Genomic DNA, 25,694 nt, shown 5'->3' with positions numbered 1-25,694 from the left:
TCTTATCCCAAAAAAGGATCATGTCTCTCAACATCTATTTATTGCCATTCAGTGAAAATTCCCTTGATTATCCAAACTTATTCAGTGTCTCTCATGATCTTCAGATAATTAAGGCTGCACTATAATTAAATGTTCTTCACAGCTTCCAACCTTGTGTAAGAATACATGCTGCACTCACCGCTGTCTGTTATATGATGAGCAGGAACAAAGATAGAGGCTAAGGTTTCAGAAAGAACCTACTTTGGTGTGACACTAGGAGCTCAGGATGGAATGCAATCAAACTGGTGGTCAGACTTCCATTGAACAAACAATGGCCTTTATGTATGTTGAATAAAGATCTCTTCCATACAACTCTGTCTGCGTGCAACATTGTTTATTGCTAATGAAACACAGAGGTACTTTTGAAAATGAAGGAGAGGTAAACCCACTTCCTGAAATAAAGATTTCAGTCCCTCTTCCCCACCCACTGATGACAAAAACAAGGCAAGTTTCAGGCAGGCACTTTCACTGCAGCTGCTTGAAGGGGAAGAGAGAAGGAAGATATGTCAGTGAAAGAAACCTATGTGCCAGAAGTTAGAATCCCAAATCTAAGTCTAATTTAAGGAAGGAGGTGGAGTTCAGAGCCCAAACCACAAAGTGGTTGTCTATACAACGTTTTTTCAGAGCGCTAGCATGAGCCCCACTATCCTGAGTCAGTTGATCTGAGCTGGGAGGCTTGCTTCCTCTCACTCCAAAATGGTGTGTAGACATACCTTGATAGGGACTCAGCCTAGGGTGGCCAGGTGCCCGGTTTTCAATGGGAACGTCTGGTTGAAAAGGGGACCTGACAGTGTCTGGTCAGATCTACTGACCGGACACCCAATGTCCGGTTACTCTGGGTTGGAGAGGCACCAGGTGATCACATGTGCCAGCCTCTACTCAGCTGGAGCTGCCTCCTACCTATGTAGGTGGCTGCAGCTCCCAGCCCTAACTCTGCAGGCAAGTCTTCTGACCGGGGTGGAAGGGGAAAAGCAGTGAGCAACAGGGCAGAGGGGGAAAGAGGAGTGGATGGGGCGGGGCCTTGTGGGGAAGGGGTGGAGCTTCAAGGGAAGAGGTTGGACAGGGACTGGGATTTGAGAGAATAGGCAGAGTAGGGGTTGGGCCTCAGGGGAAAGAGTTAGGACAGGGGAGGTTCTGGCACTCCTGCTGGAGTGTCCAGTTTTTAAATATTACCAAGTTGGCAACCCTAACTCAGCCTTCCAAAATTAGCTTTTCAGACTTAGCTCCCTCACAAACTCTTCAATAGTTTCGCTTTCTTTTTGTACCCTGAGGTAAAAACACCTCTCATATATGTCATTTGTACCTGGAGTACAGTATGTCTCAAATTTTTGTAACAATTGTTTCATATTGGCCCCCTCTGCCTCAATTAACTGCAAACTGTCAAACACATCAAGTGCATTAGAACATACTATTCTCAGAAATAAGGCTACCTTCTAATTGTCTTCCTTTTCACTGGCACTAATTGCTAACAGGCACAGAATGAAGCACTGACTAAGTCTCCTACAATTGTCTCCCACATTTCCAGAGAGTTTCTGCTCTGGTGGAACTTCTAGCTACTCTATTGCTCCATTCAAGTTATTTTCTTTAATTTCAATTTATTCCTGGTAACATGTAGTGTTCAGGAATTACCCTGGGTTTAAGGTGCTTGAAACAGACCTTATTCAAATACCAGTTCCAACTGCCTCTGCACAACAGAACATGGGCTTCTGCACCACCCCTCCCTAGACTTCCTGGCTAGGAAGCTTGCACACTTAGTTCCGTTCCCAATACCACAGCCCTCAGATATTGAGCAGGTAGGAGCTGAGTTTTTCTTCTTGTTTTCCCATCTCCTTTTAGAGAGCCTTAGTCCCACTTCCTACAACAAAACCTCCTTCCACAGATTCATTCTAACTAATGGCAGCTTTTGTGGTTCTCAGGACACAAAACCTTGCAGAACAGGCCACAGAATTTCACCCACCACTCCTGCAAAAAAACTCTCACCTATGTCTGTGCTTTAGAAGTCCTCAAATCGTGGTTTAAAGACTTCAAGGAGCAGCTTCTTCAAGGAGCAGCAAGTGACCCGTTCCCAGCTTCTGGCAAACAGAGGCTAGGGACACCCATCCTGGCTAATCGTCATTGATGGACCAATAAACTTATCTAGTTCTTTTTTGAACCCTGTTATAGTCTTGGCCTTCACAACATCCTCTGGCAAAGAGTTCCACAGACTGAGTGCACACTGTCTGAAAAAATACTGTTTTAAACCCGCTGCCTACTAATTTCATTTGGTGACCCCAAGTTCTTGTGTTATGAGAAGGAGTAAATGACACTTCCTTATTTACTTCACACCAGTCATGATTTTATAGACTCAATCATATCCCCTCTTAGTTTTCTCTTTTCCAAGCTGAAAAGTCCCAGTCTTATTAATCTCTCCTCCTATGGAAGCCATTCCACATGTGGTTGCATAGGCTGGCAAGTACACAACTGATGAATCAGATTCAGTTACATTTTACTTATTTTTAAATATATTGAAAGGAGATATTTGAACTCTTCCTAGGCTATCAGGAGTTGAAGATACATGGTACTCAAATGGTAATTTCCAATAGATTTGCAGTTGGGTCTCAGAATTTACCTATATCCTTGATGTGTAATCGCTCCATACTGGCCAACATATAAAGGTTTGTCAGAATAGCAGGGCTTTGGAGCAGAGCCCAGAGCTGGAGTGTGGAGCAGCTCCGGAGCAGTGGAGCTGCAGATTTTTGCCTGGAGCTGGAGCGGAGCCGGAGCACAGCTCCAAAACCCTGTAGAATAGTATTAATTTACAAATAATGTCTCTATAGAAACGTCTTATTTACACTTCTTGGACTATCTACTACACTAGTATTTATACACAAGCTGTATCTAGACTATTTACCCAGTGCAATTCAGATAGAAAAATTAGGCTTTGCTGTTTAAAGGATGGTAGTTCTAAAACTTTGTAGGAAGACACACAAATGTAGTATATCTTATTAAGTGGCTGCAGCTTTCAGAGGATAAAAACCTTAATGCTCTTAAACATGGAAGTACAACAGGATATAGAACATATACTAATTTTAATAAGCTTAAAAATGGCACTAACAAGTGGCTTCTCTCACCTTTTGTTTAATAAAAGCCCATTTCTCATATGCTGCTGGATTGTTTCCCACCCTCAAACTTGTCCAGAGCTGCAAATGTTTCATGTCAATACACTCTGTATTTTAATGACTTAATTTTTCTGTTTATATATTTTTTAAAACCCCAGTACCCGAAGAGATTTATGTGGAGGAGATGTCAATGTGATCCACTTGTGCCTGCTGGTTTGACACACGTGCTATGGGGTTGGAGCTCTCCCTGCATGCACTCTGTTTTAAGTAGGAAGTCTTACTTTTCATTTCAGTTGCGGTTTGCAGTATTTTTGGAGCAGTGTTGGTCCCAGGATATTAGAGAGACCAGGTGCGTGAGGGAATGTCCTTTATTGGGTCTCTTCTTAGCTGGAAAGCTTGTCTCTCTCTCACTAGAAGCTGGTCCAATAAAGGACATTCCCCACCCGGCTGTCCAAAGTGCTGTCAAATGCACGCAGGAAGCAAAGAGGAAACAGAGAATTTTCCTGCACTAGCAGGGCCGACCCCAAGTGAGTTAATCTGACTTTACCAAGGAGGCATAACTCACTGTGGGAGAGGAATGTTCTGCGAACAGCTTTGGCTCTCTCGGGAGACGCAGCAGCCTGCAGTCGCCTCCAGGCCCGCTAGAGGCCGCGGCGCCCCGCTATCCTGCCCGGTCCCTGTGTCACATGAAACTCACATTTATTTCAGCGAGTCCTCACACGACCCTCCCCGGCAGGGGGTGAGCGGGCGCCTCGGCCAAGCTGGTGCCTGGCCGTGGGTGAAGCCGCGTCAGGAGCCGGGGTTAGGAGCGGCTGGTGGGCTGAGGCAGGGCTCAGTGGTGGCTCGGGGCGGCGGCGGGGAGCCCAGTTAGGATCCCGCGGGCGGGGCTGGTCGCCTGTACCGGTGGGCGGGTGCGCGGGACCTGGCTGCTAGCGCTCCCGGGGGCATGTAAGCGCTCCGCGGCAGGAGCCCCGGGAGGGCAGCCCTGGCCGGCTGCGTGCGTGCCTGGCCGGCGGGGGCCCCGGGAGGAAGCTCCGCTGACACGTCAGGGAAGAAGCATTTAACCCCTGCAGCGGGCTCCAGGAAAAAGGAAGAGAAAGTGCAAAGTGGCGGAGGCTCGCTCAGCTCGGCGCCGGGCTCTGGGGTAGGTGCGGCCGTGGAGGAGCCGGGCTGGGGGTCGGGGCAGCTAGGGGGCTTGTGATCTAGCCGCACGTGGCCGCAGAACTGAAGCTGCGGGGACCGTAGGCTGCTGCTGGGGCTCTGCTCGGTGCGGCGCTAACCTGGGGAAACGCGGGCCTTGCACCCCGCTCGTTTGTACTTAGAAATAAGTAGGCTTTAAAAAAATCCTGCCTCCCTCTTCCGCAGGAAGCCCGAGCTGCTCGGGTGCACATAACGCTCGCGTCGGGGGGCTCCGAACTTGGTCAGGGTTCCGGGAGGAAAAAGCGCTGTCTCGATTATTTAATCCTGGAAAGGGACTATTGCGAGGAAGTTACCCGGTAGAAACGCCCTGTACAGGCGCGTGGAAGGTATCCTGGTCTGTCACCAGCACTGGAAAGCGTGCGGCGGTACCCTGTGCTCAACTTCACATTTCCGGCTTTGAATTATTTAGAGGAGTTGAAGTGACTGGTTAGATCAACTTGTCTTCAGGTTCCTCGCGTGTCTGCCCATGTTGGTTACAAAAGAAATAACTTGATGGGTGAGGGGAGGGAATAACGAGGAGAAAATCTCAGGGCAAGATCATTTTTCTCTAGAGTATAAGCATAAGGCTCTATCTACCCTTCTGTTCTTACTCGTCAATGTCCTGTCTCTTTGGAACAGTTATTCTGTTTGTGTCTTTTAAAGGGGCACAGCTTCAGGAAAGGTACGCTTTGTTTTGTTACCTGCACTTCTATTACAATTCTTTTGCAGTCTGTGAATGCACGTTAGTAACGTTCTCCTGCGGTGTTTGTAATCTAAAGGCTGCAGCACTTTTGCATGAGAGAAAGCTGATTAAAAGTGAAAGAGGAATGCAAAAAGTAAACTACAGTGAAAAGTAAGAGTATGCTTCTAAAATCCATTCAGTTTTAATGAGGCAACAAAAGCATTTTTGTTTAATTAATAACTTTTTAGTAAACCCGACAGTCTCTTAAGGGCCTGATCCTATTCTTATAGCCAGTGAGTGTTCTGTCATTGACTTAAATATAAGGTGACTGCTGTCTGTGATATGGGGTCTGTTGGACCTTCCTGTACTAGGTTGGAATGAAATCTTTCTAAAAGTTTATTGTCAGGCTCAGTTTTACCTAACCCTTGTGTCTCAGAATAGTGAATTGAATTGCAATCAATAAAATGATTCACATAGTATGGTTAAAAAAAGAGACTCATTTTAAAGGAGACTGTCAACTGTAACAAAACTCACCAACAGGAAAACAATCTATTTTCTTTTAAACAGTTTGTCCTGAATTGTTAAATCCCTTAACAATCTCTAAATAGTAGGACTGTGGACAAGAAACTTAATGGGAGCAAGGAACGTTGTCAGCTTGGTTGGGGGGAGGGAAGGAAAGTTTACTCCCCCTGAAACATACCTGCTATTTTTACAAAAACCACCTAAAATTACACTAGCCCAAATAAGTTAATGAGCAGAAAAAATTCTGTTTCCTCTTTGCTTACTGTGTGCATTTGACAGCACTTTGGCCCCAATCTTGTAATCAGATCCATCTAGGCAATCTTGCACTCACATAGATTCAATGGCAGGATCAAGGTTTGTATATGGAAGTTTCAGTTCCCTCTCCTCCTCTGTGTAGTCTGTTAGCAAGGGAGAAACTGAAAATATCTTTATAAAAGGATCTGATTACAAGAGTGGGGCCCAAGTGCTGTCAAATGCACAGAGTAAACAAAGAGGAAAAAATGGAGAAATTTTCTGCTCATTAACTTCTTTCAGTTAGTGTAATTTTAGATGGTTTTTGTAATAATGATAGGTACATTTCAGGGAGAGTAAACTTTCCTTTCCTCCCTCCAAACCCAAGCTGACAGTTTCCCTTGCTCTCTTTAAGTTTGTTGACCTACTATTTGTGTACCTCACTGGATCTTCGTCCCATATGTCCAATGTTTAGCTTGGCTGGTTGGGAGGTTTTTGAGGTGTGAATTGCAACTATAGACAATCCCAGTGTTATGATTCCACTACGTGATCCTGAATAAATATTGGTGCCTGGTGAAAGCAACAGACATTTGGGAGGTAGGGAGGGAGTGACTAAATTCAGGGCAATTGAGAGAGACTGAGTAAGGCTTTCCTCAAAGCCTTAAGTGAATAGTGGCCCTTACCTTGCTTTCTTTACCTTCCCTCTGAAAGACACTAAGCAAATTAATACAAAATGGGGCTGTATTACCTTTCTCAGGTTACCACAGGGCTAGAGGAAGAAGGATTTGCATCCCTTTGACTCTCTACATCTCCTTATCCCCCCGGAGACCTCTGCTGCGCCCGGTTGGGGAGGACTGGAGACAAGACAGTACCACAGCGGTGGCTAAGCCTCCCTTCTGCACAGAAGGAGAAATCCACAACCAGGGCGTTCCCTTCTGTGCAGATGTGGTGGGAAACAATATTCATCTCAGAGGCTTAGATTGTTCAGAAGTCAGATGTGGGGAGTGGTGGTACTCTTCCAAGCTCCACCTACAAAACAAGCCTCACTCACTGCTCATAGCTGATATGGCAGCTATTCAAAATATGAGGAGCCCAGAATGTGCATAAGGTTCAGCTCCCCCTCAGTGAGGTCCAAATACATTCCTGGGCCCTGCTGAGCTTCTCACACTTGGCTTCTCTTTGGTCCTTGACTGGACTCTGCTAGACTGCTTGGGTTTGACTCCTTGATTTTGGGGTTATGTGGGAAAAGTGGGGGGTACTCACCCACGCCCATTCCCTTGTGGAACCAAAATGACGTGTCGCTCATAGATTGTGCAGATCTTTGTAGTAAAATTCTCACACTCCTTTCTTACATGCTTTGATGGGCAGCTGAATAGCTAATCCTTTAAATGTCAACACTGTTATCGTTCGGCATCTGAGTTAGCCCCTCTTGAGATGAATGAGGCCGTTCACCCATTTTCAAATTTTGCGAACAAAGGCAGACATCACTTTATCGATTACACTTAGTTCAAGTCTTTTGAGGCTGTCTCAGCAACTATAACAGGTAGAGATTTATTTTTTAAAAATGAATCTTAGATTCTGGAGAACAGGGTGGATTTGATTTAAATCATGATTTAAATCACTAGTCAGGAAGACTTGATTTAATAATGGATTTCTACATAAAAGTGCATTCTTGTTGGTTGTTATAACTACAATACATATTCTTCACAACTCAGAAATAGATGTAGGTTTCATTTTTAGAAGGTACACACTATACATTTTTAAGCGATTTATTTTGAAAACTTTTCAAATGAGTTTTACAGCTACATCAGAAAATGAATGATTGTTTGGTTATTTCAATTACCAAAGGTAATTGAAGCAGATATTTATGAAGTCATTGGGAGGTGAACTATCTCCAGTTCAAATAGGTTAATCATTAATATTTGGAAGATTTCCTTGCTATGCTGTATTAGGAGGAGAACATCACCAGACAGACATTTTAAATTTTTATTTAACTAAAACAACATTATGTATTCTGGATTTATTTCTTCAACAGCAAACATAATATTTTAACAAAGCAAGCATATGAATTTTTGAATTTAGTTAAACATTCAAGTTTTTTAAAATCAGGTTTGTTTTTGTTAAAATTGTTTTAACTAAAATAGTTAAATGAAATATTTATTTAAAAACAAACATTAAATCGACTATCAGCCAGGAAACTTAAAATATTGGCTTCTGCAGCTAACTCAGTCGTCTTCACCTTCATTTTACTATTTGTTCATAATCTGGAAAAGAAAAACAAGTGTTCTTGCTTTTTCAGGTCCCAAACGGTTTCTCGATTTGGAATCAATTAGAATATTTTCTTCCTTTAGACTTTCTACACTGGCAGAAGAAGCTACTGCTGTTAAAAGTGAGATTATCAATTCAACAGTCTTTGAATCCAAGTGCTGAAGTGACTTCTACCAGTTCACTGGTGTGTCTTTCTTTAAAACATCATCAGCAAACATATATTTCTTGAATGGTTCCTATTCTCAAACTGGGTCTCTTTTACAGCCTGCTGCTATTATAGGTTTTCCCTTCTAGTGAGAGAATGGTATGGTAGATCTCAAGTCAATGAATACTACACTCAGAAAGACCTCAAGACTTCTGGAATATGTTGCTCAAACAGTTTTTCACTTTTGTTTCTACTGCCTGTCCCTCCTTTCTCAGATCTATCTCCAGACTTCTCCTTGTCCAGATCTATTCCGCCCCCAACAATCTTCTATTCACTGAACTTTTTGAAACTTTTCACTTTTAGAGAGAGGTAAGGGCTTGACTCTGTGTACACAAATTTGCAGAGGGACAATAGGGTTGAGGTCTGTTATTTCTCACCTCTTTATATTTATTGATTTATTTACTTAAAACATTTTTGTTGCTAACAAGCATGTTATCTCTGGAGACACAAATCCACAGTTTGAGAACTGCAAAACTAAGCATCTCTGATGGTATCTTCCAGACTGAGTACTGAGTCCCATTGGGTAGGTAGAAAGATTAACCTAAATAATCTATACAGAATCCCCTGGAGATTAGGTCCCTAATCCATGAACTATTGGAACTCAATTACAAAACTTTTCTTAAACATTACATGAATATATTGTCTCATACTATAGAATTAGAATTTATAATCCCTATTCCATGATGAGATATCTTTGAGCTATAATGTATCTTAATTAAAACTATCTTTAGATAGGTTTTTTCCTCAAAAAGTATTTTATCAAAAAAATCCAATTTAAATAAAATAAAATCCAATTGTTTATTTTTTAAAATCATTGATTTTTATCCACCCTGCTGGAGAATAAGATGGCAACATGAAAGAGATGTACCAGTGCATACTGGCTGAATCTGAGCCCTGATTTTTTCCCTCAGAATATTGAAGAATCCCATCAGTAATCAAAAGAAGTCTATCCCATACCTTAGGTTTTTCCTAAACCATCTGTCATTGTGGTATGTAAATGATGTACAAAAATTAAAGGGAGAAACGAATATCTTAATAGTAACATTCTCACTTCCTAACCTTTGTTCTCTGAATATGCGGTTTTCAAAGGAGCCTAAATAAATTAGGTGCCCAAATACTACTGAACTGCTTTAGGTCCTGTGATGATCCCAGTCTGTGTATGTATTTGGGTAAAACAGTTTGACCGTCCACTGGCAAAATCTGCTGCAAGTTATTCACTAGTAATCCATATTTTAAGGAGATAGTTTTAGGGTGTGGGCACTTTAGAAGTACTGAATCTGTTCATTTTCAACTTGTTTAAAGTCAAACCACAGATCGGTGGATAATTTCAAGTGGTGGTGTGTGTTAAAATAGTGGTGGAAATTAAAGTTAGTGAGTCCTGGCTTTTAATAGGCAGATTTTCTGTCCCATTGTAGGTAGCTAGTGTAACTATCAAAGCCAGCCTCCATAGTTAGTCTGACCTGGCAAAGAGTCTTTTAATAGCACAGTTTTAACACAAGGAAGTAAAATATATTTGATTGAAAATACAAGGTATTGGTAAAATAAAATAGATGCCTGGTGACTCTTGTTTCCCTTAGGATCTAGGATTTAAGACATGAATAACTTGTCATTTCTAATTTTATAATTCCAAAGCAGACTAATTGCAGGTTCATGTTCGGTATCATTGTCAGGGTTCCTCTCCCACTCTGAACTCTAGGGTACAGATGTGGGGACCCGCATGAAAGGCCCCCTAAGCTTAGTTTTACCAGCTTAGGTTAAAAACTTTCCCAAGGCACAAATTCTGCCTTGTCCTTGAACAGTATGCTGCCACCACCAAGTGATTTAGACAAAGAACCAGGGAAAGGACCACTTGGAGTCCTATTCCCCAAAAATATTCCCCCAAGCCCTACACGCCCTTTCCTGGGGAAGGCTTGAGAATAATATCCTCACCAATTGGTACAGGTGAACACAGACCCAAACCCTTGGATCTTAAGAGCAATGTAAAATCAATCAGGTTCTTAAAAGAAGAATTGTATTTAAAGAAAAGGTAAAAGAATCACCTCTGTAAAATCAGGATGGTAAATACTTTACAGGGTAATCAGATTCAACACACAGAGATTCCCCTCTAGGCAAAACTTTAAAGTTACAAAAAACCGGGATAAACCTCCCTCTAGCAAAGGGAAAATTCACAAGTTGAAAACAAAAGGTAATCTAACACACCTTGTCTTATTTACTTACTCTTTTTATAATATCAGAGACTTTGACAGGATGGTTTATAGAAGAAGGAGTTTTTTGACCTGATGCTTCTCTGCTTCCCCCAGAGAACACAGCAACAAAGCCTCCCCCCAAGATTTGAAAGTGGACGGTCAAACTGTTTTTACCCAAATACATACACAGACTGGGATCATCACAGTATCTTCTTTCCCCATTGGTCCTTTTGGTCAGGTGCCAACCAGGTTATTTGAGCTTCTTAACCCCTTACAGGTAAGGAGGAATTCTAGGTAACCCTTAGCTATATGGTTATGACAGTCGTTTTAGAAGGGAACACCTCAAGCCTTATTTTCTGCTTATACTAGTTTTAACATAGACCAGGGGTTCTCAAACAGGGGGACCTGATAGTCCTGATATTTTAAATGGTTTTTGTTGTTTTTTTTTAAGCAGAAAAATCTTTTTTTTTTTTCCTTTTTCTTTTTCTTTTTGGGGTGGTGACAGGGAAGATGAGAAAGGAATTGGAGTTTGGGTGAATTTGAATAAAGGAGCATTAAAGGATAAAATTGTGCCCCTTCTCCTCCCCTCCCCCACACACACACTTTGGAGTTCCCCTTTGCAGTTTCAAACAATCCAAAAGAACAATGTGCCTGGCCAAATTGTACTGGGAAACTTTGCTGTTTCAAAAGTTGCATAATTTCTTGGAATATTGCATTCCTCTTGGAAAGGTGAAAGGGATATCAGAATCTGGTTCTCCGATGGGCCGCCTAGGCTGATGCAAGCTTCCACTAAGAAATGGAAGTGACACATCTCACTGTCCATGAGGCATTCTGCATGCCACAGTGTTGCAGTCCTCTCTTCCACTGTATATAATCAATTTCAGTTTTGTTGTGTTCTTCCTCTCTCACCTATTGTTCTGAAACAGTTGAATAACAGTATTTTTATCTTATCAAATTGTTAGCTGAAGAATGTTGGGTGTAACAGAGGTGAGACAGCTTCATGTAGATCGGAATAATGATGAAGTTAACAAGAATGTAAAACCCAATTGTTGGATTTTGGTTTTGCATATCAGATTTTACATCTGTAAATGGCTTCCTATAAATTAAGTTAAAAATTTTCAGAAGTGTTCACTAATTTTTGTGTTCCCCTTTTGATGGAGTGTACAAATCCAACATGAGTCAGGAAAGGCTAATGGTGTGCTGGGCGGTCATCAGCCCTGTCCTGTGACACCTGAAGCAAGCTTCATGCTTTGAGTGAGGAGCTAACAAGGGAGACTCAGTTCAGAGGCTGCCTGGCTGGGAGTGAGAAAAGACCTGGAGATTTCTTTTTGTGGGAGAAGGCTGGCTGGGGCCATGAACCAGGAAAGATCAGTGCCTGTTGGGATTTCCCTGAAGAAGGAAGTTTGTTTGTGTTCATTTTTTTTAGTTTGGGTTTTGGGTATCCTGTAGGGGTGGAACTTCTGTGTGATCTAACCAGAGGGCTGAGTCACCTCAACCCAGAGGGTGTTGGAGGCTGGCTGGATCAGCTAAAAGGCCCAGAGAGAAACAGAGGAAAAGCCACTGATTCACTGAGCTGTGCCCTATTTTTGGGTGACCAACTGGTGTCCTGCCTCACCCTGATCTGCTGTCAGTGGATGCCTTGGTCTTTAATATCTCTGAAAATTAGGCATTGGTGTCGGGTAGGCAAACAAAACTAGTGAATGCTTCTGAAAACTTGGCTATAAACAACCAAGGAGCCTCATAAGTACTGTTTATACCCCATGATTTTGTAGTAATAATGCACTGAAATGTGCTTCTGGATTCAGAGAGGTGAACATACTGAATAACAGGTATTTAGGCCTAAGACTTCATCCTTTTGATTTCTCCTGGCTTGTTTTCATTCTCTTCAGGCACAGGCACGTTGGACATAAATATCTGTCCTAATTCACTCTTAGTCTGCAGTAGCCAGACAGAGCTACAGTTGTATTCAGAGACTGTTGTTAGTGCTTCAGATGTAGTCTGTTTAGCTTCTTGGTATTACACATGGGATCATAATCAAGCCCTTAATTATTTTACTCTCTTTAGTAAATTAGGGACTGAACTTCCAGAAAATGAATGCTGTTACATAAATAGCTTCTGAAGCTTCCATTTTATGGTCTGTTTTGTCTTAGATTTTTCTCTCTCTACATTAGCTGCTTAACATCTATATAACTTCTGTACTGTTTGCAGATGGATTTAAAATTACATTGCTTTTTTAAGGTAAGATTAAAGCATAGAAGTTTGGATCACTACCAAAACTACTTTAGAGGACAAAATGAGAGTGGTTCAGAAGAAAAAGCTAAATGACAAAAAATATACCAGAGCAGCTGACTGCCTGAAGATCAGTAATTCAAACATGTAAGGGGCTTGGTTTTTCTGCCACCTTGGTTGCAAACTAGTAAACGAACTAAAGTTAAAGGAAGGGGTAGCTAAAGAAAGAGAGGTAGCTGAGAGAAATATGTATGAGGTGTTCAAATGGAAACAATATGAGTTTGTCTCTAAAGGTGAGTTTTCTGTAATAAACTTAAATAACTGGATGGTACCATTTTATGGCAGGTGGGGTAAAAGTACTTTAAGAAATAAGGTACAGAGAGGTTAAGTGACTTACCCAAGGCCACATAGTGAGATACTGGCAGTCTAGAATCAAACTTGGGTCTCCTGACTCCCTTCTTTAATGCTAACTACAAAATAGTGCAGTCTCACTAAAATATCATCAATTTTTAAAAATTGTTCATCTAATTTACTTTCACTGGTTAGGTTTTTGTATTTTACTCCCATGTGAGCAATTAAATTAGAACCTCAAAGTGAAACTGACCAGACTAATTCAATACTACCATGTGACTTGGGTTCTCAGGACACCAGAGAAATGTTTGAACGTTTAATATTTAAAAGTTTAAATGTAGAAAAACAATTAATCAAAACACTTTTCAACATACGGGGTTTTACAGAACCTAGACTTGGCCCTAAACGACTTCCTCCTGCAGTTCTTCTGTGTTCAGAGTTCCCATTGAAAACTGATGGGAGTTCTGTGCACAAGGGACTGCAAAATCAGACTGATATAGTGTCCCTTTAAGAAAAGGAGTACTTGTGGCACCTTAGAGACTAACAAATTTATTTGAGCATAAGCTTTCATGAGCTACAGGTCACTTCAGCGGATGCAAGTACTCCTTTTCTTTTTGCGAATACAGACTAACACAGCTGCTACTCTGAAACCTGTCCCTTTAAGGTGCGTTGTGCCACTATAATACTTATAATAGCAATGAAGAAAATGGTACATTACATAGACTCATATGAATAACATTGGCTAATTAATCAGTTTGCAAATGCCTTATATAAAGGCTTTATGTATAGAAAGAAAACTGTATTCTAGCTATAATGATATCCTACATCTCACAAGTGTTTATACCAAATATATGCAGAAGAAAAATTAAAGGAGATTAAAATTTTCAGAGAAGTTGGTAGGGGTGGTGTTTGTTCTCATGTTAGCTGGTATGCTGTGTGCTGGATGAATAGGATTCTTTATAGAATTATCTAAAGCCAGGCATTGATTTATTTGAAAACAAAGAGTTCTTTAAAGCAAAGTTTAGGCTGGCATTGCCATGAATCCTAGAATTATTCTATGTTTTAAATGAGAGAACAGTGATGTACTTGTACTTACATTTAGTACTGCAGAGAACTGCTCACTAGAGAGAGATTCAAACTCTGAGCAAGTCTTTCTAAATTCACTTCCAAAATTTCCAAGTCTACTCTTCTCACAATAGGTAGGTAATGAAAAGCAAGCCTGAAAGATGCTAGAAATTGTATTAACCTATGCTAGAAATTGTGTCAAGCTGTTAGGGACATGTAATTTGTGATTAAGCACAGAAGCCAAGTAAACGCTTTCTCAGATAAAACTATAACTACAATATGCAGAGTGTGAGCTTATATTCAGTTATAATTTGGGGTGTCTAAGGTGCCGTATGGAGGGGGTGCTCAATGTCTTAGATATGTTTCTGAATGTTATTTCACATAGTGTGTGAGTATCTATTTTATATCTGTGGTAACTTAAAAGTCCCACAGTAACTTTTATTTCTGACTAAAATTTGAGGCTAGACAAAAAAGGAGTGAACTTGAGATCCCCTGGCCTAAATCAACTAAAACTCACTCTCTGTGCAACCACTATTTGAATGCTACGTTACCTGTAAAACTTTAGACCCACAACTACTGGTTGAATATAAACTATAAAAGCCAGATAGAATCGCTATCCTTAAATTGAAGTGCACCCTTTGTTCTTGGCTATAGCCATTTATATATTTCAGCTCATATTATGTAATATAGTCTGAGGCCTCCAGATGGGAGACCCCATGAGCTACACTACATAAGTGGAGCTGAAGTTAGGAACTGCCTTATCTGGATTTTTGGTATGTGTCAGAATAGGGGTAAGGTTTGTAGGGTGAGGTGTCTTTGTGTGTGTGTGTGTTTTACTATAACACAGCTGTATGTGCAATCTTTCTGACTTTTTAAAGTTCCAGATTAACCCAAATATGTAACAATATTTTAAAACAACTTTATTTAAAACAAATGTAGCTGTTGTACGATGATTGTGCGTCATGAGGATTTGTTGTGGAAGCATATATTAAGGACCTCTTTAAACTGATCTTCCAGATCAGTTCTAGGCCTAATAGTGAGATTCATGTGGGAAGGGAGGAAGGACCTAGAGAAGGCTGAGTCAGTTCCAGAAACACAGCTAGCTTGTCAGTATACATGTTTCTCCCCATAATGTTGTAGCTGACTTCTTTAAAAACCTATATATTATCTAATAGGCCCAAGTAATGGCAGCCTTTTGTGTAAACTAACTGGAAATATCAATATGTAGACTAATACGATCAATGTCTAGTGCACAATACATTTCAGAGGTTGGTTCTAGTTGCTGGTCCACATACCACTTTCCTACCATGCCACCACCTCTGTCCTCTCTTGCCTACTTCTTGTCTGTCACCACCAATTCATTCTAAATGGAAAATGTAACTCTACCTATAAACATTTAATTTAAAAAAGCCTTCTACACCTTCTGTGGAGGTGTGTGTGTCTAAATAAAGCTTCTCCATGGGTTCCTCTGATCCTATCTCTTCTTTAATATACTACTTGTCTTTTTGTCTAACTTTTGGATCATAAACTCTTCACAGCAGGGCCCACATCTTTGTGAGGCACTGAGTATATTTCTTGGCACCGGGCAAATAATAATACATCATTCCTCAAAATGCTGTGCTAGGCCTGATATGCCAACTTAGGCAGCTTGTCAGCACTTGCACTCCCACTGTTGTTAGTACTAGTGGATCTGCCCCAGTAGGAGATTCATCCAAAACAATGTGTAGATACTTACTTATTACTGTAGGCATATTCTCAGGAGTAATTGTGCTATGTCTTACTACAAGTTGATGTAATCTGTAACAACCATAGAGGAACATGAGTTACAGCGTTTGGATACAGCCTCCAGATTTTTCCAAAGCCAAGGTGTACTGAGCTCTGGAGTTTTGGTTCAGACCTATCTCCAATATTTGTGACTGTATAAAGAGGGAAAAGAGTTACAAAAGCACCTTATTAGAATAAACTGTTCAGTGATTTAGGTGGACCTTAGTAATTAACTTAAGTACTTCACACTGATCCTGTTCAAAAGAGAACACTGTGCTGCATTCGTATACCAAAAGCAAACTAACCTCTCCTAAGTTCAGCCTGAAGGAAGGTGATGACACTGAAACTGTTGTTTGAATCCAGAATAAGTCAAGCATACAATATGAGGATTTTTTAAATTCTTTCTGGGAAGTCAGTACTCGCCACATTCCCCTTTGTATTAAAGCTGTTACAAATGCCACCTTCCTAAAAGGGGGGCTGGTTGTCTTGAGTTGAATCCAACAAACTGGAATTAGAAAAAACATTCATAATGAAATGATAAACATTCAAAACTTCTTCCACCAAAAACTTCCACTTTGAAGATCTTTCTAAATAGTCATAAAATGTTTTAAGGCAATCCCCCATTTAAAACAAATGACAGAAAACAAACAAACATTGAAGTAGTACCGTAATGTCCATGTTATGTCTCTGGGGTAGAATCTAGGAACCCAGGCAAGGGGTGCACTAGCTACGTTAGACAAAAGTAACAAAGAAGATTGTCCCTGCGCCACGGAGCTTCTCGGTCTACTTGAAAGGCAGGATGCAGCACGTAGATAAAACAAACTGGATGGGGGCGAGTTGGGAGGATGAGGTAACAATAAAAGTGTAGCAGAAGTCCATGTCTCTTGACTTCCTACTGTGTATAATTTAACTTGATCTTATTGTTTGGGGTGACAGAGTACGTGTATGTGTGTAGATGAGAAAAATGTTTGTTTAAGGTTGCAGGTAGTTCATGTTCATCTGACTTGTTTAGGATCGTTAGAGATGGCAATGACCTCTCTGATCAAGACTCTCCCTGCCACAAGGGCATGATCCAGTCGACTGATCAAGGAATTATCCAGCACAAAACAATATCTTTAAAGAGCAGTGAGCAGAATTCTGCCAGTTTTTGGTACTTTCTGTCAAAATGCGTCTTTGAGGTAGTCTGGAAAGCAAAACATAAAGAGAAATCATTCATTTACATTTACACAGATTAACATGTCTCCTAATGAAACAAGACTTACTGTGGGTTTAACTTGAAATGAATTTTCAGATAAGTTGTACTAGGCTGATAAAATGTTTACTATGTAAATAGATGCACATTCACTGTTAACCAGCCATACATAGGCAGTCTCTAAGCCTGCGTCTACACGACAAGCTGAGGGTGTGATTACCTTGCTCGGCTACATGTACTCATGCTAGCACAAGTATAAATAGCAGGGTAGCCACAGTAGCACAGGTAGTGGCAGTGCAGGTGCAGCTTAGCTAGGCTGAGTACTTACCCACTGGTTTCAGGCAGGTTTGCTTCTGCTGCTACCGTGGCTACACTGCTGTTTTATACTTATGCTAGCTCAAGTATGTGTATGCAAGTTGAAGAATCACAGCCCTAGCTCATACTGTAGATGTAGAATAAATCTGGTGACCATGCAGGCACGCTTGCTGTGATATTACCCCTCAGCCATACATCAACTGTGGTTCTTCTCTATTCTTGCTCTTCTATATCCGAGCAAGAGTAGGCTAGCCAAAAGCGATGAGGCATCACTGCAGGAGGTTAGCACTGTGGTGCTTTTAATGGAAGTGGCAGGCTAGGTTCCTTGCTTGGAACAAAATACTTGGTTTTGCTTACTTTAAACTTTTTGATTGGTGTGAGTGAGCAGAGGCTTGTCTTTACTTAACGTGGGATTGTGACTATAGCACTGACCTAGGACTTGGGTGACCTGGGATCCATTCCCAGCTCTGCTGCAAACTTCCTGTGTGACTTGGTTCAAGTCACTTAGGCTATATCTGCCCTAGGAGCTCTGCAGCTGTAGTGCCATAGACAGGACACTTCCTACAGTGACAGAAGGGGGTTTTCCATTGCTGTAGTTCAGGGATCTCAAACTCAGATCGCTACGAGGGCCACATGAGGACTAGTGCATTGGCCTAAGGGCCGCATCACTGACACCTTTTCATACAAAGATACAAAAGCCCCCCTCCTGCCCCGGCCATGCCCCCTCTCCACCCCTTCCATGAGATCCCGCCTCTTCCTACCCCTTCCCCAAATTCCCTGTCCCAACTCTGCCCCCTCCCTGCCCCTATTCCAACCCCTTCCCCAAATCCCTGCCCCGGCCCCGCCTCTTCTCTGTCTCCTCCCCTGAGCGCACTGCGTCCCCGCTTGTCCCTGCTCCCTCCTGGAAAGTCCTAAGTGCCGCCAAACAGCTGTTTGATGGTGTGAAGCGCTGGGAGGTAGGAGGAGGAGCAGGAATTGGAGTGATCGGGGGCCAGGGAGGTATGGTGGGCCGCAGGAAATAACTCCGTGGGCTGCGTGTTTGAGACCCCTGCTGTAGTTAATCCACCTCTCCAAGCAACGGTAGCTAGGTCAACAGAACTAGAAGAGTCTGCATGCGGGGGGGGTTACATGACTGGGGTGTGTGAATTTTTCACATTCCTAAACAATGTAGCTAGGTCAATTTAAATGTAAAGTGTCGACCAGGCCTTAGTCTCTCTGTGTTTCACCTCCCTAATCTATAAAAGGAGGATAATAATTCTTCCTTTGTCTGATTTGTTTATCTAAATTGAATGCTCTTTAGGGCAGGGATTCTCTTGCTATGTTTCTCTACGGTGCCTAACGGGAGGGGCTCTGATCTTAGTTAAAGTCTCTAGGAGCTATTATAATATAAATTTAATAAATAATAAACTCTTCTTCAGTCCTGACTTTCAAACACACTGTATTCTACTGCTGAAGCACAAGAAATTGCTAATTAAGCTTTCAGAGTACTTGTAATTCCTGCCACACCAATTACTCCTAATTCTCTTCAACAAAGATTAGACCTTGTTTTACTCACTGGACATAATTCCCCTAGCATATAATAACCAGTTATTCTTCTGAAATCTGACTGGTTCTACAGCTCTATTCTCCACCAGGACTCTCTTATTAATAGGGCCCTACCAAATTCACAGCCATGAAAAATGCGTCACAGACCATGAAATTTGTTGTGTGTGTCCCCCCCCCCCAATGAAATCTGGTCTTTTTTGTGCTTTTACCCTATATTATACAGATTTCATGGGGGGCAGATCAACATTTATCAAATTGGGGGGCCTGACTCAAAAGGGAGTTGCGGGGGGGGGGCACAAGTTTATTTTAGGGGGGCTGCAATATTGCCACCCTTACTTCTGCACTGCCTTCAGGGCTGAGCAGCCGGAGAGCAGAAGCTGTTGGCCGGGCACCCAGCTCTGAAGGCAGCACTCCACCAGCCGGAGCAGCGCAGAAGTAAGGGTGGCAAAACCATACCATCCCACCCTTACTTCTGCACTGCTGCTGGCAGTGGCTCTGATTTCAGAGCTGGGCTCCCGGCCAGCAGCCGCCGCTCTCCAGCTGCCCAGCTCTGAAGGCAGCGCCACTGTCGGCAGCAGTGCAGAAGTAAGGGTAGCAGTACTGTGACCCCACTACGGTAACCTTGTGACCTCCCCCTGCACGACTGCCTTTTGGATCAGGACCCCTACAATTACAACACCATGAGATTTCAGATTTAAATAGCTGAAATCATGAAATTTATTTTATTTTATTTTTTTAAATCCTCTGACCGTGAAATTGACCAAAATGGTAGTGAATTTGGTAAGGCCCTACTTATTAAATGTGAAGCAGGCACCACTGATGCATCCAGAAAGATCAGTTTTGTCAATGAACATCACAAGTTTTGGCAGGATATAGGATTGCTGTTTCTGCATTCTCTTCAGTAAATGACTGTTTGCCTTCTCAAATTCAAGTCTGGGCAGATTAAAATTCTTCAATTGTGTTTGAAATCTCTTTCCTAGATGCTGCATGACTTCTTTAGTTCTCTCAGTTACTCATTGTTGTCATCCCCTCTTTGTAGACTGAGACCTTTTGCTATAATAAGGATTCTTTCAAAAGGATTGTTTTGTACAGGATCCAGATTTTCCTATGAACCAGAAGAGTGTTTCTGATTATGCGCTGTCCTCCCACTACCTTCTCCTCCCTTCCTCCCCTCTACAGAAACACCCCTCCCCCCCCCCCCCGCCACACACACACCAAAAACTTTATTCCTTACAAAAAATGTGGGTCAGTGACAATTTTATAGCAACTAGTTTTCACCTCCAAAATGATCCATAAACTTTGTTGAATAGGCCTCATCTCTGTCCAAGATTATATCCTGCTATAGATACGGTGTTAACTATGAAAGCAATGGTTGAGTTCAGCACCCTAGTTGATCCCATCAGCACTTTTTAGATCAAACTGAAGTTGAAATAAAATGAAGTCATATTTAACATGTTGAACGGGAGCCCTCATGAGTAGAGATCACTTGATGTAATGTTTTGGTCTGGTCACTATCCTTCAGCCTCCTATCCTGCTTTTTAATAGGCATCTCTGTAGGATAATGGAGTGATACTAGTCATTCCATTGTTAAGGGTGCAGCTGAGTGAGTTACACGCCTGAATTTATTTTATTTTTTTTAAGTGACTGCCTCCAAAATCCACACATTTAATTTTAAATTTGACAAAAGTGTACCATTGAAGCCTAATAATTATACCGTAAACTTCACACTAAAAAGACTATCCTCAGGCAGTCTGTGCCTTTTTTTTTGTAGCAAATGCGCATGGTAGGAGAAGGGGTTGGGGCGGAAGGAGAGTGGGGCAGAGGCCTTGGGGAGAGGGGTGGAACGGGGACGGGGTCTGGGGCAGAGCTGGAGGTCGAACACCCCCAGCACATTGGAAAGTCGGCACCTGTGTACTGCCCCAATCTTGGGGTCCCTAGACGCACTCTCAGGACACAGACCACCTGTCTGGGACCTTTCTCTGAATGTTGGGACACACAGTCCAGCTGCCTAGCCTCTCTGGGTGCAGCACTGACTCCTCAGGCTCCCCAGTATTTAAACACACCTCTCTCCCAGAACTCCACCCCAAAGGTGTGAAGCTTCTGGCTTACAGTTTAACTCTCTCAGGGGCATGCAAATGTTTTGAAGCAGTGAGACTATTCAAAGTGTATGCATACTAAAATCTTTATGCTCTTTTATCCTTATGTACAGCACAGTACAGATCATACAAAACAATAAAATATGCTAAACACCATGTCCCTCACTCACTCACCCTTCCTTAGGGAGACCTTAGGGACCACCTGTGTTCCAGTAGGCAGGGTCCTCTGCCCCCTTGCCTACCCTGCCCCTGCAGCAGCCTGCCTTATCTTACAAATTGGCTCTCCATTTAGTTTTCCCCCTCAGGGGTCCCTTTATAGATTCCTGCTGGGGTTATCTGCTTCTTTTGTTTTCCTGGTAATTTTCCCTTACTCTCAAACCCTCCTTCTTTCAGACAAGTGGAGGAAATGTCCTCCCAACCAGAGCAAACCCATTGTCCCAAAGTGTTTTTCTTTTGAATAAAAGAGAGACAAGATACGTGAGGAAATATCTTTTATTGTACCAACTTCTGTTGGTGGAAGGTATAAACTTATCGTTGAGTGCTGATCACTCACCGTTGTCTCTGACCTGGCAGAGATGTAACACAACCCTGCTAACTCTTGGTGGATCCACATCAGCTTTCTGTGACATAGTAATTTCATTAATCAATTTAATAAAATCATCCACAGTTCAGAAGTCGTATAAACAAGACCCCCAAATCGTCACACTGTCTTTCTATATGTGAGCACTATGCATCACTCTTAGCACCTCTTTATTTCTCAGTATTTAAGCGTTCGTTGTTTGTCCCAAAGTTAAAGAAACCATTCTTGTATGAGCCAAAAGGGAGTGTTTGTACTTTCTGACCCTAATTTTTTTTTTTTTTTTTTTTTTTTTTTTAGTTTCAAAGATGACTGTAAACTAGCCCAGGTTAAAAGAGGTGCTATGCATAAGTGGCTATCTTAACCTGGAGGAAGCTGGGTACTTCTCAAGCGGGCATTAATACACAAGAATTGGTTGTTTGGAAAAGAGTAGCGAGGGGCAGGTGTGAGGGGGAGAGAAAGGTATTGTGGGAAGATTCAGAAGGAGGGAATGAACTGAGGGTATGTCTACACTACAAGTACTACAGCTATGCTGCTATAGTGTAGACACTTACTACAGTGATGGAAAGGGGTTTGATTCCCCTTCTCGCGAAGAGATGTAGCTAAATTGACAGACACTAGGTCGATGGAAGAAGTCTATCTGGGGCTTATGTTGGCTTAACTACATCTCTTGGGGTGAATTTTTCACACCCCTGAGTGATGTAGCTAGGTCAACCTTAATTTTAGGTGTAGGCCACACCTGGGGGGTGGACAGGACATTTCTGAGAAGGAGAGGAAATTTATAATGGTTATAGGTTAACTTGGTCATGCTCATCCCGTCCTAATTCCAAAGTCCAGCTGTTGGGTTATGAATCCTTTGGCTGCGTCCAACTTGACACCCACCCCAATTTTCCTCTGGGAGTTAGCAAAGGTGGGAACACTAGTGCAAACACAGACACTCTGCATTTTAATCACTATGTTGTGTAGATATGCAATAGTGGGGAATTTTAATTTAGTCTAATGTAGACCTAGGAAAACCTTGCCTGTGTCTTGTTTAATTTCACCATTGAAATGACTAACTTTGTTTTGACGTGGCTATTACATAGGGATCTTGCAGTGCTTTTTATATGCATGAAATGTCTTGGCTTGCCGGTTAGTTGCTTTAGAAATCTGGCGGTAATTAAACCCATTGCTGGAGGAAAAAATAGACACTTTAATAGTGCTACTTTAATACGATTTGAATCCTCAGCATTTTAAATGTGAAGCAGATATACTTTCCAGTAGGTTACGCAGTCTTCGGTTAATGACCTGTATTTCTCTGGACATTCCGCAGGCCACTGGAGAGCTCCCATATTGTCCAATTAATCCAATAAGGATATATTAATAAAATGCAAACAATGGCTAGTTCAATTTTTCAGTTTATAAGATCTAAAATACAATATGCAAAATTAATGAAAATCAGACATAATATTTTGCTTTTTGAACAAAAATGTTTAAATATTTTCATAATGCTGAGAATGTTTGGATTATAAATTTTGAAAAGTAAGTGATCCATTTGACACAGACTAAGATTGCTTTGAAGTTATGTTTCAGAGTAACAGCCGTGTTAGTCTGTATTCGCAAAAAGAAAAGGAGTACTTGTGGCACCTTAGAGACTAACCAATTTATTTGAGCATGAGCTTTCGTGCGCTACAGCTCACTTCATCGGATGCATACTGTGGAAATTGCAGAAGACATTATTATATACACAGACACCATGAAACAATACCTCCTCCCACCCCACTCTCCTGCTGGTAATAGCTTATCTAAAGTGATCATCAAGATGGGCCATTTCCAGCACAAATCCAGGTTTTCTCACCCTCCGCCCCCTCACAGACAAACTCACTCTCTTGCTGGTAATAGCCCATCCAAAGTGACCACTCTCTTCACAATGTGTGTGATAATCAAGGTGGGCCATTTCCTGCAGAAATCCAGGTTCTCTCACCCCCCTCCAAAAGCCACACACACAAACTCACTCTGGATAGGCTATTACCAGCAGGAGAGTGAGTTTGTGTGTGTATGGGGGTGGGGGGGTGAGAAAACCTGTATTTGTGCTGGAAATGGCCCACCTTGATTTTCATGCACGTTGTAAGGAGAGTGGTCACTTTGGATAGGCTATTACCAGCAGGAAAGTGACCACTCTCCTTACAACGTGCATGAAAATCAAGGTGGGCCATTTCCAGCACAAATACAGGTTTTCTCACCCCCCCACCCCCATACACACACAAACTCACTCTCCTGCTGGCAATAGCTCATCCAAACTGACCACTCTCTCCTTACAATGTGCATGACAATCAAGGTGGGCCACTTCCAGCATAAATCCAAGTTTAACCAGAAGGCCGGGGTGGGGGTAGGGGGTAGGAAAAAACAAGGGGAAATAGGCTACCTTGCATAATGACTTAGCCACTCCGAGTCTCTATTTAAGCCTAAATTAATAGTATCCAATTTGCAAATGAATTCCAATTCAGCAGTTTCTCGCTGGACTCTGGATTTGAAGTTTTTTTGTTATATAATAAAGTCTTCTGCAATTTCCACAGTATGCATCCGATGAAGTGAGCTGTAGCTCACGAAAGCTCATGCTCAAATAAATTGGTTACTCTCTAAGGTGCCACAAGTACTCCTTTTCTTTTTGAAGTTATGAAGCACTGAAATGTTTGTGGAAAAAAACAACCAACCAAAACAAAACCACAAGAACAATTTCTTTATCACATACAAAAATTACTTTTATTCTTCATCTATTTTTGAAGAAAATTCTAGCTGGAATATAGAAAAATTCTTATTCTCACTACTTATTGAAGGAAAACTGACTAGCTTGTCTGATTTGCATGCAACAGGATCTTGAGATGAACCAGGGATTTGACAAATTGACTTGAATACTGACTGTAGGAAGGTATAATAAGGTTAAATGATCGTGCTAAAAAAAAAATCCATTCATCTTCAGTCTCTCTTTGAAATTATTTGTGTGCATTTACATCAGACCTAAAAGTAGATGAGAGAGAAGTTTTGTGATACAATATTTGGAAACAGGACAAGTGGTGTTGACTGAAGCAAACTGCAATATATTCGTATCCCTCCAACAACAAAAAAAAGTATGCGAGCACTACTTTGTTTCTTGGAATTGCATGTCAATTATGAAACACAAACTTCTGTCAAAACAAGGGCCATTAACATACATCCACATGTTCTGTGTTTCTTTGCGTCCCACTTGCTGAAAATTCCATAATAAAGCATTGGACAACAAAATTGTAATTATTGAATTCATAGTGGTGTTTAACTATTGAGTTATCACTTTGTAGACTATGGAATATATACTGTACAAGCAATAATTAATGTCAGTGGAAACATGCTAATTTTTTATATTAAGAAATAAAAATATAGCTATGTAACAAAAGGAAAAAAGCGATATGTTAAAACCAATGTCAGTTTTCTTGTTTATATGATCACCAAGGACCTTTGATAAGGCTGTATTTTAATCTTAGTAGATGCTCTTAAGACATTGGGGACTGCCTGATATCTCCATGTCCGATCACCTCATTTCTTTCACTTATCCCCTCCTGGTCTCAAAGGTCCTGCATCATATCTGCCTCTGTTTTGGTTTAGGAGGACTGTATGGAGATATCTTTATAAACCTGTCTCTGAAATTCCTTAAAATGTAATTATGATGGTCACCATGTTGGCCAGCACCAGGGATTGACCCAGGACCTTTCAGAGCTAAATGCGAGTCTCTACCACTTCAGTTAAAAAGCCAGGCTCTGAAGCTGAGAGGTAGTACACTTACATCCTGCATGGACTGGACACAGAGGATAATATGCACTGACCATTAGATTATATAATTAGGGTCAGGGAAAGTGCTTATAATTAGGGTCGGGGAAAGTGCTAAAAATGGTGCCGTCTTATTCAAAAGATCAGCTCGCCGTCATCAGAGACATAGTTGCTTGCTTTTGTGGTAGATTTTTTTTTTTATCATTACTCTTTAGTCCCATTAGGTGCATGGACTCTGCAGAGCTATGGAAGAATGAGTTGGATTCTCTTTTGGCTTGGACAGCTCAGCTAAATTGCTAATGTAGTTACGATTACACATGTGTTTGCTGCCGGTGATACCAGAACACAGTGTGACTATCTCAGATTCCAG

The 25,694-nt window shown here is 41.6% G+C and overlaps 1 protein-coding gene across 3 annotated transcripts in view; it reads left to right on the top strand.

Annotated features, from left to right (window-relative positions):
- Positions 1-3,900: 3,900 nt before the first annotated feature.
- The window catches only part of SGK3 (serum/glucocorticoid regulated kinase family member 3), an 84,395-nt gene continuing 62,601 nt past the window's right edge, over positions 3,901-25,694 (top strand). Inside the window, exon 1 of one of the 3 annotated variants that reach the window (XM_074944301.1) lies at positions 3,901-4,281. The gene's annotated coding sequence lies outside the window, so the exon portion shown is untranslated. Of the gene's footprint in view, positions 4,282-14,058; positions 14,190-25,694 lie in introns of those variants that run through there. The other 2 variants (XM_074944295.1, XM_074944296.1) reach the window with 2 other exon arrangements.

This window comes from Natator depressus, chromosome 2 (assembly GCF_965152275.1).
Source record: "Natator depressus isolate rNatDep1 chromosome 2, rNatDep2.hap1, whole genome shotgun sequence".
In the NCBI taxonomy this organism is placed as follows: Eukaryota; Metazoa; Chordata; order Testudines; family Cheloniidae; genus Natator; species Natator depressus.
Note: the sequence above shows the minus strand (reverse complement) of the source record. Positions and strands in the feature narration are given on the sequence as shown.